This window comes from Mustela putorius, unplaced genomic scaffold, assembly GCF_011764305.1.
Source record: "Mustela putorius furo isolate JIRA1106 unplaced genomic scaffold, ASM1176430v1.1 tig00000095_pilon_pilon_pilon, whole genome shotgun sequence".
Classification (NCBI taxonomy): Eukaryota; Metazoa; Chordata; class Mammalia; order Carnivora; family Mustelidae; genus Mustela; species Mustela putorius.
The window spans coordinates 7,511,644-7,525,063 of record NW_025421280.1 but is presented as its reverse complement, the minus strand read 5'-3'; the positions used below and the strand labels follow the sequence as shown (position 1 = coordinate 7,525,063).

At 44.1% G+C, this 13,420-nt stretch overlaps 1 protein-coding gene across 18 annotated transcripts in view; it reads right to left on the bottom strand.

Annotated features, from left to right (window-relative positions):
- MAGI1 (membrane associated guanylate kinase, WW and PDZ domain containing 1) overlaps positions 1–13,420 on the bottom strand; it is a 636,195-nt gene that overhangs the window by 621,162 nt on the left and 1,613 nt on the right. The gene's annotated exons all lie outside the window — the stretch shown is intronic.

The window sequence follows — 13,420 nt, the reverse complement described above, 5'->3', positions numbered from 1 at the left end:
ATGAGAGAGAAAACACAAGCAGGGGGAGTGGGAGAGGGAGAAGCAGGCTTCCCACCAAGCAGTGAGCCCGATGTGGGGCTCGACCCCCACACCCTGGGATCATGACCTGAGCCAAAGGCAGATGCTTAACGAATGAGCCACCCATGTGCCCCTAATCTTTCTATTCTTGACTCCCTTCCCCAATCAGTGTTCATTCAAGCGTAGAATGGGGTCTATCACCATCATTTATTAAGTAACTAGAATGGAAAAGGCCAATGTTGTAGAGCCAGGAGCCTGAACTTCCCTGAACAGTCAGAACTTGTTTAAACACTGTGGATTCACATGGCCCACCCCTGTCCCCCAAACCTCCTCCCCCCACACTGCCCAGGATTCTGACTGCATAGGTCTGGGCTAGAGCCTAGCAATCCCCACATTTAGTAAACACCCTAGATGATATAAACCAGTGGCCATCCTGTGGACCGTACATCAGAGCTGGGGCATCCAGACTCCACTGGGCAGGAAGACGTGAGTCAGAATCACTAATGAAGTCAACCCCAGATGCCCAGAGCTTGAAAACTCTCCCAGGTAATTCTGATGCATTTTCCATTCACCCAAACTCAATTTGTGGGCCACTGTTGCCAAAGCTGATCATTTTCTCCAAGCAGCTCTGCCTGCAATCTGTTAGCAACCATCAGGTGAATAAAAGTGCCTGGTAACAGGTGCACAGGGCTGTAAATTCCACCTCTTACCTCCCCATCCCCCACAGACTTTTCTTGATGTCTCTTTTCCCTCAGGAATTCGGGCAAAAGGGTGACTCACCAGGTTTTATTAAACCCCCAGGGAGAGGCTCCTTCTACCAAAAAAAGACTCCAATAGTGAAAAACAAATATCATTCCCATTAATGCCTTCTTTCCACAAATGTCTTCCTTAGGGATAATTATTTCACGTAGAAGAGCTGAAGCTTCCATTACTTTTAAAGTAACCTCCTACCTTCAATATGGAGCTCGAACTCACAACCCAGAGACCAAGAGTTGCATGTACTACTGACCAAGCCAGCCAGGCGTGCCTCAAGCTTACATTTTTAGCTAAACTGTATCAGAGACAGATTCACGTTGCTTAAGAAAGCCAGGGCCTTTCTTCCTTCTGGCAGTATTTTCCCACAGACTTAGACAGAAATAGGCAACAGCTACATGAATTTTTCCTTTACTGGGCATCCCCTCTGTCTGACTTCTCTTATAAATCATGATCTATATATACATAGATAATACATCAATATTGAGATAACACTCTTGTACTTCTCATCTACACTGTGGAGGTGCCCACCTGAGGCTGGGCACTAAGGTACCATACAGTATGGCTAGAGACCCTTCTTCCCTTTATCAAAGACCAAAGCTCAGGAATCTTGTCAAGGATCACCCAGCCTAAAACACCATGGACTATAAGCTTTTCCAGGTACATCCTAATCTTGAGCATTTTAAAGTAGAAAAGAACCCAAATTTCATGCCAACTCGGGGGAATTCTGGGTGCCCCACAAGTTGTTATCATAACAAAGGAAGTAGATCAGGACACAGAGTCTCAAGATGGAAAACTCTTTAATTCTGTCTCACATCCCAAGTCCTGGATTATGTACATAGAGAATATACTATCTATGATTTAAATTCCTAGATGGTCTATTAGAATGTTCTTATTCTGGGGGCCCCTGGGTGGCTCAGTCAGTTAGGCATCTGCCTTCGGCTCAGGTCATGATCTCCAGGTCCAGGATTGAGCCCGAGTCAGGCTTCCTGCTCAGTGGGGAAGTCTACTTCTCTCTCTCTCTCTCTCTCTCAAATAAATTAATTTAATTTAATTTAATTTTTTAAAAAAGCATGTTCTTACTTTGAATCAGGTATGGAGATATGGAGAGAAGGACAGGGACAAGGAAAGGAAAGAAAAGAAACACGGTCCAAATTCAAACCTAGCAAAATCCAAACTCCATCTTGGGCTTTTGCTGCCAACTCTGTAGTTTTTATTTTACAGAGGTCTCCCTTGCTTGGCTCCTTGACAGAAAAACTGCACTGACTGAACCTGTAATCTGAATTAGCTAAGTCCCCTTCCCCATCCTCGCACAGCAGACCTGGTGCCTGACGTGAATTATGCAAAACAGAAGAAGCCAAGAAAGCCCGCTTTCATTTTCCAAAAACAAAATTCTACCATATAATCCTGGTGCAGAAGAACAGATACCCACCGGTCATAGAGGTTAATCATGTTCTGAAAGCATCTACGCTTGGAGTAAAGGTCAGAGTCCTGATTTATCCATACAATATCCAAGAAAGTTGTGTTACTGGAGATTTTCCTGCTATATTTAAAACCTAAGAGGTATACCTAAAACTCATTCATTTTTTTTTTTTAATTTGGAAGGCCACACATTTCACAGTAAAATTATCTCAGAGCAGAAAACATATACCATTCCCAGGACGCATTCATAAAAATGTCGTCATCAAGATGCCATTTTGCACCCAGTTCAAAGACTCAGCAGACCAGGACCCTGAGACAAAATACTCCAAGAATTATGATCAGCTGTCAAAATATATCATCTCCCCGGCTCCTCACAACTAGAATGGGGGAGCTGTCACCAGCTGGACCTCCAGCAGACTACAGGGACAAACTGGACCGCTTCTGGAACTTATTATTCTCTTCAACACATATTTATTGACCATCGCTGTGAATTGGTCACTATCCTGGGCTCTGAAAATACAGACAGGAGTAAGAAATGAGATTATGGCTCTTGAACAGATGAAGTGTGAGAGATATCAAGTGAGAGAGACAAACACATAAACAAGGGGCCACAAGCTCATCGCCCAGACCAAATATGGCTCCCAGATGTGTTCTGTTGGGTTCATCCATGCTTTTGGAAGAAGCCTGAACCTACATTTTTAAATTGCCAAAGTACGTTTTTTAACAATTCAGCCTTCTGGATTCTCTTGAAAATTTGAAAAATCTGGCAACACTGGCCAATGTTCCCCCATGTCAGCAATAGGGGGTAGCAAAGTAGCAACTGCTCCCTCTGAACAAAATGTGTCCTTCCAGTTTACCCCAGACCCCACCAGTCCTTAATGCCCTTTGGAATACTTACTCAGCATTTGCGTTTGTAAGTCCTATTATTAAAAAAAAAAAAACAACAGGGCTAGGTAGTATGTGTTATAAGTAAGGTAAATAAAGAAATACAGGGGCGCCTGGGTGGCTCAGTGGGTTAAAGCCTCTGCACACAGCAACTACAAATGGTGACTGACGTTCTTTGAGGTCACAGTAATATTTGAGTTTTTTAAAAGATTAGAAACCAAAATCTAGATGCCGATGCCTGGTTTTAAAAAAAAAAATCTACATGCTCTAACACCAAGGAAAGTTCTTTTTTAACAACTTGATCTAGAGTTCTGAATTCTTAACCAAGTCACACAGACTTAAACAGGCTGATAGTTGGAGGAGGAAATGAGCATGCTCTCCCCATCAGATGTAAATTCCAATGCTTGGCCAAGGATCCAGGTGGTAAAATACTGACTCTATTTAAATCAAGGCGAAGCGATGCCTTCCATGGCCACATGATGTAAGCAACAGGCTCAATCCCTGCACACATCTGGTCAGAATACAGGCCCTCTAAGACCTTCAGCACAATTAATTCAATATTTTCCCCACAGTACAAAATGCTACAACAACTGGCAGAGAACCATCTTAAATCATCACAGAAAAGTCAGACATATGGCTAAGTATATTTAATATGCCTTAAAAATAAGCCACGGAGTTTCTAGCCAACAAGATCTTAGGCAAGAATTTTTTTTTTTTTTAATTTAGTTAAAAGTTATGCCTACTCGTTACCCTCAAAGAATTCTACTGAGCAGATATTTCTCGAGCACCTACCTACACAGGGCAGAGATGGCAAACAGAGAACAGGGATGTTGCCTTCAAGATTTCAAGAACAGGGATGTTGCCTTCAAGATTTCAAGAAACATAAGCCAGTAGGGGAGACAGACAGGCAAATCAGCAATGACAAGACACTATTGTCTTGAAATCATGATGTGCATGGGAAGAAAAAAGAGGGCACAGAGGAGGAAGGAAATGACCGTGTTGGTGACGAAGAATAGAGCAAACAGAGGAAGGCAAGAAGTAGAGCCTGACAATACGGAGCGGCTCGTTCTGGGTTCCGGCCCTTTAACACTCTGGGAATTTATTTCTAGGCTTTATCCTCAGTGGGGTCACCAAGCATGCTGCACCCTATCAGGCAGCATCCACAGTGACCTCCACAGTAGGAGGACCGAGGGGCTCCCGGCTACAAAGTCAACACACTCCTAGGACACAAATTTTGGAAAACAGGCAGATCTGAACTTGACTCTCACTGGGGTCAGGTGCCTGGGGGTGAGGATAAATGATGTGACCACTCCTAGCTCATTTTTCTCATGGCTAAAATGAGAATGACATCATCTACCCGGGCAAAACCCTAACCTGGGTCTCGGCAACCTATCAGAAGATCCATAAATAACAATTACGGGGGCGCCTGGGTGGCTCAGTGGGTTAAGCCGCTGCCTTCGGCTCAGGTCATGATCTCAGGGTCCTGGGATCGAGTCCCGCGTCGGGCTCTCTGCTCAGCAGGGAGCCTGCTTCCCTCTCTCTCTCTCTGCCTGCCTCTCCATCTACTTGTGATTTCTCTCTGTCAAATAAATAAGTAAAATCTTTAAAAAAAAAAAAAAGTTATAACAATTACGATTAGTTTACTGCTCCTAATTCAGATTCCCGGTCTCAACCCTGAAGTTATACATTGGACCAGGATTTCTCAACCTCAGCCTTTGGCTGTTTGGGGATGGATAACTCTCTCCTGGGGAGAGGGGGGGGCGGCACTGTACACTGTAGGATGTTCTGCGGCCTCCCTGGCCTCCACTCCCGATGTGCCAGCAGCACTCCCGCATCCTGAGTTGTAACAACCAAATAGGATTACAGGCAAGGCCAAATGTCCCCGAGTGGGCAAAACCACCCTCCATTTTAAACCACTGCTTTAGAGGAACTCACTGATGGTGTCCATTTCTCAAAAGAAAATCATCACAGCTGCTATTATGTAGGTATTTTGGTAAGCCCTGCCTATATGCCAAGCAGAGGATTAAGTGTTCTGGGTACATTTTCCCATTTAATCCTCCCAAGCAGCCAATGAGGTAGGCATTACTCTCATTTTCTACTGGGAAAATGGAGTTCTGGCAGGTTAACGTGCCCAGGGTTGCTCATCTGGAAGTGGCAGAGCCTGGATTTGAACCCACCCAGTCCGACTCCAAAACCTTATAACCCCAAACCCCACGGCTTCCCTTGCCACCCATGAGGTGGGAGCCCAAATACAGTGCCAGGTAGGTCAGAGGATCTCTGTGTCACGTTCTCCAGGATCATTCTCCTTGGGACTTCCAGGAAGGAGAGAGAGGACTTCTCTGTCCCCTACATCTTTGTACAACCTGGGACCCAAAGACAATAATTAGAATCAATACGTCACCACTGGGGACAACATGAGAGAAGTTCCACCTACACATGGTGAGGTCCAGAGTTTCCTTCTCACTTGTCCGAACTCACAGCCGTTTCAAAAAAAAGTGGCATCTGAATCACGCAGAAAAATGAAGCTTTTTTCTAGACTTTAAAAAGCTCTCCAGGAAACTTATACCACAATTTCTATCTCTCAGGAGATTCTTTCTTCTCTTTGGAGTGCTTTCAAATGAGGAACATTCAGACAATAACCGAAGCCAACATATACTGAGCTACGGGCCAGGCCCCGTGCCACGTGGTTTACTTAAGCCTCCTTTTATTCTTCCATCAACTCTAGAAAGTAGGTATCGCTCGTACCCCATTTTCAGATGGGAAAACCCTGGCCCAAAGAAGTCAAGTGTCTTGGCCTGAGTTACCTGGCTAGCAAATTTAAAAATCTGGCTTCTAATCCACAGCAGCTTACATCCAAAACCTACACGTGTATAACACATCAATACATGGATATTATCTTACAAGCAGTTCTGCCGTCCTGTTAATACCGTATAGAACAGTAATTCTGAAACGTCGCTTATCACCGGGGCACAATCCCCTTTTAATTGCACCATCAGGCCACTCACTGCCCATAAGAGAGCTTCCAGTCTTGTCTCATGACAGGCTGAAAGATTAGTCTTATTGTGGAAAACAGAACTGTGTCCCATTAAAGGTGCACACGAATGCCTCCAATGGCAATCACAGTGGGGTGGACGCCTGAGCAGGGAGAATGTCGTTCTCTTATGCAATTCTTTTTCATGGCAACGGAGGTAGGAACAGAAAAAGTCTCTACACACAGCGGGCAGTGCCCAGAAGAACTTCTCACAGCCCTTTTGAGGGTGAGAGAGTTTGCAAAGTTCCCTGACACACTCAGGGGCTGCCTGAAACCCGTCCCATGAAGACCAGCTGAAACTGGCTGCCAACGCTGCCTTCTAGAAGATTCCTTCATTGACTGGCTAAGCTCTACTCAGCCACACGCACAATGACAAACCCACATCGACGTTAATGTGAGCCGTCATGAATTACCCATTTTTCAGAGACTTTCAAATACGGGAATTTTCAGAGGCAACCGGACTCAGGGGAGAGTTATTCGAGTTCTCCGTTTGACAGCAGACGTTCAACAGATGCTCGTACCAGGAGGACGCACCAGGCCCTGCTCTCGGTCCTGAGGACGCAGCACCAAACACACCCACAACGTCCCTGCCCTCCCAGAACTTCTCTTCCAGGAGAGACAAAATAAGGATTTTACTTATTTCGAAGCAAGCTCCCTGAAATGGAGTGAAATAAAGCAGAGAAAGGCTACAGAGGGTAACGAACAGCAGTGGAGGTACAGCTTCCAACAATGTTGTCGAAGAAGGTGTCATGGAGAAGGTGTCATTTGGGAAAGACTTGGAAGTTCAGGAGGCAGCAAGCCTTCAAGATGGGAACTAGCAGATCATGGACCAGAGTCAGGGCAGGGGGCGGTGAAATGTCATGCGCCAGATCAGGGGAAGGAGCCTCATGAGTCACTGTGAGGACGTCGGTTTTCAGTCTGAGATGAAGACTGAAGAAATGATTATAAGTAATGGATTCTCCACTCTTTAATTACTTAGCCATAAAAAGAGAAGAGTATTATTTAATCTTCAAATTCCATCTTCTAATTTTGTGACATGCCTTCAGAAAGGTTAGCATCCAGAACATTCCGGGCTCTGCATAGGATACTTTACTACAAAGTAGACATCCATATGATAGGCACGTCCTTGACATCCGTGGGGGTACAGCCATGGAAACACCAAAACAAATTCACAAGAAATACCATATCGACGCAGACATCCATAGGGGTGCCGCACAGTAAAGCTCTAGTGTTTATGAGGGATTTTTCAAGGTTATAGATCTCTCATAGAAGCTGCATAAAGACAGGCAAGAATGCAGTAACCTACTTTTTTAGGATGTGAATGTCAGCCCTTAACAAATTTGACAGCCTTTATTCTCAGCGTACACAAAATCAGTATATCCTGTTACACATATATACAGACTCAAGGAAGGGACCACTAACATCAGAGACCGGTGTTTTGCATTAAATAACCATCGTTTATAAAGCAACATCCTTCATGTAAACCCTTGTGGTAAGGAGATGTCAGAATGTTTTCTCTTATAAACCACTTAATTCCCCTTGGTGGATATCATCAATTCTGCCCTCCTAGACTAGCTGGGTAATGAATGCCAACATATGCAGTGAGCCAACTGTATGCCATTGCATCATAAGGTCAAGTGAATCTATTTTTAAAGAACAAGGCCATTGGCCAAGGGTGGCCACTGGAAACAATGGATAAGTTGGGTTGCCTGTCCTTGCATTATTTTTTCTAAAAGCTGTGGAATGTTCCACAGGGTAACCTAAAAATACCCCTTGGAGAGTGGTCTTTCAGCACAAAGAATACAAAGATTGATTTTGAAAGTTTAAGTTAAAAAAAAAAAAAGACCTATAAACACAAAGCTCAATTTAAGAGCAAGAGAGGACAAAAATCAGACTGTTTTCTGCAGCAAAGATCTGATTTGCTCTTGGCTAGAAAAATTGTATTCAGGGACAATGGTACAAAAAAACAGAGGTAAGGTGTCATTCTTACAGGTGCTGACATAGAGCAGACCCCGTATCAACAAAAAATGGAGAAGCCCCTCACCATCCTGCCTGCTCAGCATCTGAAATTTCCCTTCTTAAACTCCAGCAAGAGTCAACAAGCAGAAATACTTCAATATAATTCATTAAGCCTTGTCGGTCATTTACTTATTTATAGCTCCGTAGAAATTATTAGACACAGGGAATCAGCTGATTGGAAGATCTGGTCAAGGGAAAAATGAACGTATTAGGATCCTACGTCCGAAGAAATAAAAGATGAATGGGCAGTAAAGGGGGAAGGATGTAGACAGCCTCGTCTGCACATATCATACGAATGCGAAGCCACAAAGGAAAATCCATTCACGTGTCCAGCAAACGTGAATGAGCACCTAGGACTTGCCAGCTACTGTTTCAGGCCCTGGGAAATAAGAGGGGTAAGCAAGTGAGAAAAGCTCCTTGTTTTCACAGACCTTACATTCTAGGGGGAGGAGAGACAGACAAAAAAGAAGAAACAAGGGGCGCACGGTTGGCTCAGCAGGTAGAATATGTGACACTGGATCTGGGGTTGTGAGTTCAAACCCCATGTTGGGTGTAGAGATTATTAAAAAAAATTAACTTTAAAAAAAGAAGAAACAGAAGATAATTTTAAATTGAGACAAGGCTATGCAGTCACAAAGCAGGATGAGGGGATGGCTTGTAACTCAAGAGCTGTCTTACAGGGAGGTCAGAGGTATGCTGGGAGGAGCTCAGACTGGCTCTGTAGAATGGATCAAACGTATCTCTTCCCCACTCCAGATATGCTACAGATCTGAGGCTCCCCTCTACCAGAGCGGGTTGTTAGCCATCTAGCAGCACACTACCATGGGGAACTCAATGATCTTCTCTCTGAAGGGACACTAAGGAAAAGAATCCGTCTTGTGACCATCTCAGGGGATGAATAAGCAAACCCAGAGACCCTGAAGCAGAATTCACAGGACACCAAGAAAGACAGGCTTCTGTGTTGTAAAATGAGTATGACTGGGGCCCCTGGGTGGCTCAGTCAGTAAAGCATCTCCCTTCCACTCAGGTCATGATCCCAGTGTCCTGGGATCAAGCCCTACATCAGGTCCACAGGGAGTCTGCTTCTCCCTCTCTCTCCCCCATCCCTGGCCCCAAATACATTAAAAAATCTTTAAAAAATAAAATAAAATAAAATGAGAATGACTTTGTTACAGAGCTATTATAGTATAGTCCAATGGGTCAAAAATAAACACACATCAGAACAAAACACAAAAAGGCACAAAGAACTCTATTCAATTGTGTGTGGTCATAACACCCTCATTTCAGTGAGGAAAAGGGTCTGGTGGTGGTGGTGTGGTTTCTAAGCTGTGTCTTATTTATTGTCCCTGCTCTGTCTAAAATGTGGGCGGTTTCAGCTTCCGGGCAATTTACAAAACCACAGACTTCACCTACAAAAATATGTAAGCATGACCTAGGATACCACCACTTTGGGAAATTACAATCACACCATCTTAAGCTTTTGCAGTCGGGGTTACTCATGGAGGTGCAGCATTTTAGGAATGCAAAGGACCTACAGGCCACGGCCATTTTATTTCTGGCATGAAACAATGAAGAAAGGTTGGCCCAGAGCCGGAGACGACAGCACTAGCTGGCAAAGCCTGTTCTGGAACCCAGGTCCGCTGTGTCAAGGGTCCTTTTCTAACTGTCAGTCCGTACCTTCAGGCAGTGATTCTCAAAGCTGGGCATGCCTTGGAATCACCCCAGGGCCTCTTTAATACTGCCCCAGAGGCTCCGCATCCAGGAGTTTCAGAGTTTGGGAGTCAGCACCACCTGGGTGGGGTCCAGGAATTCCAGTGTCTAACCAGTCCCAGGTGACTCTGGCCACTGGTCTGGGGACCCTACTCTGAGACATGCCGACCCAGGAATGAGGAGCAGGGGTTTTTGGCATCCAACACAGCAGCCTGTCAGCTTGACTTCTGCCACTTGTATGACTCTTGGAAAGGCTACCCAAACTCTGCGGACCTCAGTTCAGGACACCTGTGTCCAGGGGCGAGGAATAAAAAACAGAATGTCCATAAAGCACTACTTTCACCTCAGGCCTCCACATTCTAAAACAAGTGCTTAGCTTATATCCCACAGCAAAGTCTCCTTAATCACCTTTTTTTCTGTTTCCACAAATACTAGGATGGCTACAATTCAAATGACAGACGAGACTGAAGACTGGCAAAAATGCGGAGCAATTGGAATATTTTGGCACCTATATTCACAATAGTGAAAAATGGCAAACGGTCCAAAGCCCAATGACAAGCAAAAATATTTTAAAAACTGGTGTGTGTGTGTGTGTGTGTGTGTGTATACACACGTATAAACACACATACCTACAATGGCATAGTACTCAACAATAAAGAACAATAAAGGGTGCCTGGCTGACTCGGTCGGCAGAGCATGTGACTCTTGATCATGAGGTTGTAAATTTGAGCCTCATGATGGGTAAAGAGTTGACTTAAAAAAAAAAAAATATATATATATATATATATATAAACTTTAAAAAAAAAGAACAATGACACAATATGAAATCTGCAAAATATTTTGAGTGTAAAAAGTCAGGCACAAAAGAGTACATATGGCATTATTTCATTCATATGAACATCAATAATAGACAAAATTAATCCATGATAAAGGAAATCAGATAGCCTTTGCCTCTGGAGGAGGTGTCCGGAACTGACCAGAAAGGGATAGGAGGAAAATTTCTAGAGTAATGGAAATGTTCTGTATCTTGATTTGGGTAAAGATAAAATGAACATACACATTTGTCAAAACTCATAAACTATATACTAAAGATCTGTGCATTTCACTACCAGTAAATATATATTTACAAAGTATAAAGTATATGCTATATTATATATGTAATATACAAAATAGCATTTTTTTTCAAAATAACATATTTCATGTAACATATATGTGTATCTGTAAATTTTTTTAGGCACTTTGTGACAAAAGACTGTCTTCCCCATCTAAAACGAACCAAGTTCTAGTGATCCCAGGGTCCTGGGATCAAGCTGAGTTGGGCTCCGGGCTCTGCAGGGAGCCTGCTTCTCCCTCTCCCTCTGCCTGCTGCTCCCCATCCCCTCGACCCCCGCTCATGCTCTCCCTTTCTCTCTCTGTCAAATAAATAAATAAAATCTTAAAATAAATAAATAAAATAAAATGAACCAAGTCTAACCTGGTAGATCCATTTAGCTTGGTTCCTTCACGATCCAGTCCTGCTTCATATAATACCATTTGCTACAGACTATTTTAGTCTGTGCATCTTTCCAGGGAGCTGCCATGAAATAGAAACAGCAGAATTTTCTCCCACAAGAAGACCGTGACATTTCCATACCGACAGTACCCAAAGTGCCCTGTGTCCCTGGGAGTGGCTAGCTCAGGGGGCAGGAGACACAAAAGTAATGTTTTTCTTTGCCACACACCCAGGATGAGTTTATCTAATATGATTACAACATAGCAATGAAGACATAGTACGAACAATCCTGTCATACAATTTAACTCATATTCTTGCTATAGGGGGCACGGAAGACTGGTGAAATACTTCCTAGTGCCATGTTTCTGTAATGAAGATGTTGGAAGAACTGTGCCCGTGTAATTATCCCATAAAATAGTAGCTTTCACTGCAGTGGATTCCATCCCCATCTTTATGCTCTCCTGAGTAGAAGAAGTAGATTTACACGCACGCACACACCTGCTAAGAACAGTCCTGTGCAGCACACAGAATGGCTCCGGGTGAAGGGAAATAACATTTGGAGACACTACAGTTTTCTTTCCATTCAGAGGTGTCTGATTCCAAACACACTTGATTATCTGACCCACCATGATGAGATATAGTAGCTCTTGGATCTTTGAGGACTGGTGGACAGAAGAGGTTCAAGCACACCTGGCATACTGCACATTAAAAACAAGCCCCCATACAGGACCCACTAGACAGATAATAGATGGATAGCTACCCCTTGTCTGTCTTTCCGCCAACCGTTTCTCCAAAATACCCCTGTACCGAGACCTGTGGCTGCTCCCATCAAATGCTTTGACACGGTGTTTCCTCTACAGTTCTAGCAAATCCTAACAATTCACGTACTGGCATTGAATTCATAATCCAGGTTCCTAACACCAAAAGCTAGGCTTAGAAATAAATAAATTCAATTTTACACAATAATAGCTCATCTTTATTGGGCACTTACTATGTGGCAGGCCCTGTTTTGCACACTTTCCACTTATTAGCTTATATAATACCTAAAAGGCAAGCCAGGTTACTAATGAGGACATACTCTCAGGAAAAGAAGGTATTAGACCTCAAGCAAAGCCTGAGGAAATGTACAATGAATAAGGCACAGTCTCTGGTACAGAAATGAGAAGAGGGGCCTAACTCATAGTTCAGAGGAAGTAAAAGAACTACAACATACACACTTAGGGGAGCCCAAAGGAAGAAGGGTTTGTTTAGCGTGGCAGCATGCTGGAGGGCTTCCCGGAAGAGGTGTGCAAGTAGAAGATGAGGACATAAATGGTAGGAACTTTTCTTAAGTGTCAGTGCATAGCTCCTCAAACTACCAAAAGGCCTGACAAAGCTTTCTGCCCCCTCCTCTGTTTCATCTGGAACAGGCCTGTTTCCAAGGATCTGCTCAGCCCAAGCCAGCCCTCCATTCCTTTAACACATTCCTCCAGCTGCTGCTTGCCCTTCCAGGCCCGCAGGCACATATGGGAACTTTTCACCATGCTCAACATTGCCACTTCCTCTGGTGCTTTCATGGAGCGGAACCTGTGTCATGGTACTTGCTCGTGCGAGTGATCCTTTAGGGGAATCAACTCTTTCTCTGTTGGACTGATAAAGAGACAGCCCCTTACCTGCACCACACTGAGAGGCAAGGGACTCCCCACCAGCAGCAGTCATCAAATACGTGGGCACTCCTCTACAGGCTTCTAAGAGAGGAATCTGACTTTATTCCCTCCCCTAGAAATCAAGCCCTCAAGCCCAGGAGGGTCATCCCCCCACCTCTTCCTCCTCCACTTGCATTAAGGAGTCAAACCCTCACTTCTGATATTTGTGTGACCTTGGGCAAGTAACTTATCCAATGTCAATGCCGATTTCCCTACCTGCAACCTGGGGTTTATAAAAACAACTCGCTCTCAGAATTGGCAATCAGAACAATACAGCCAAGGAAAGCATTCAACACAGAGCCTGGCACGGAGTAAGCTATCAGTGCAGAGTAGCTACCATTATCATTATCAAGGATAACGATGGTGGTGGTGGTGGAGGCAGCATAAACTTGGGCTCGATTCGCG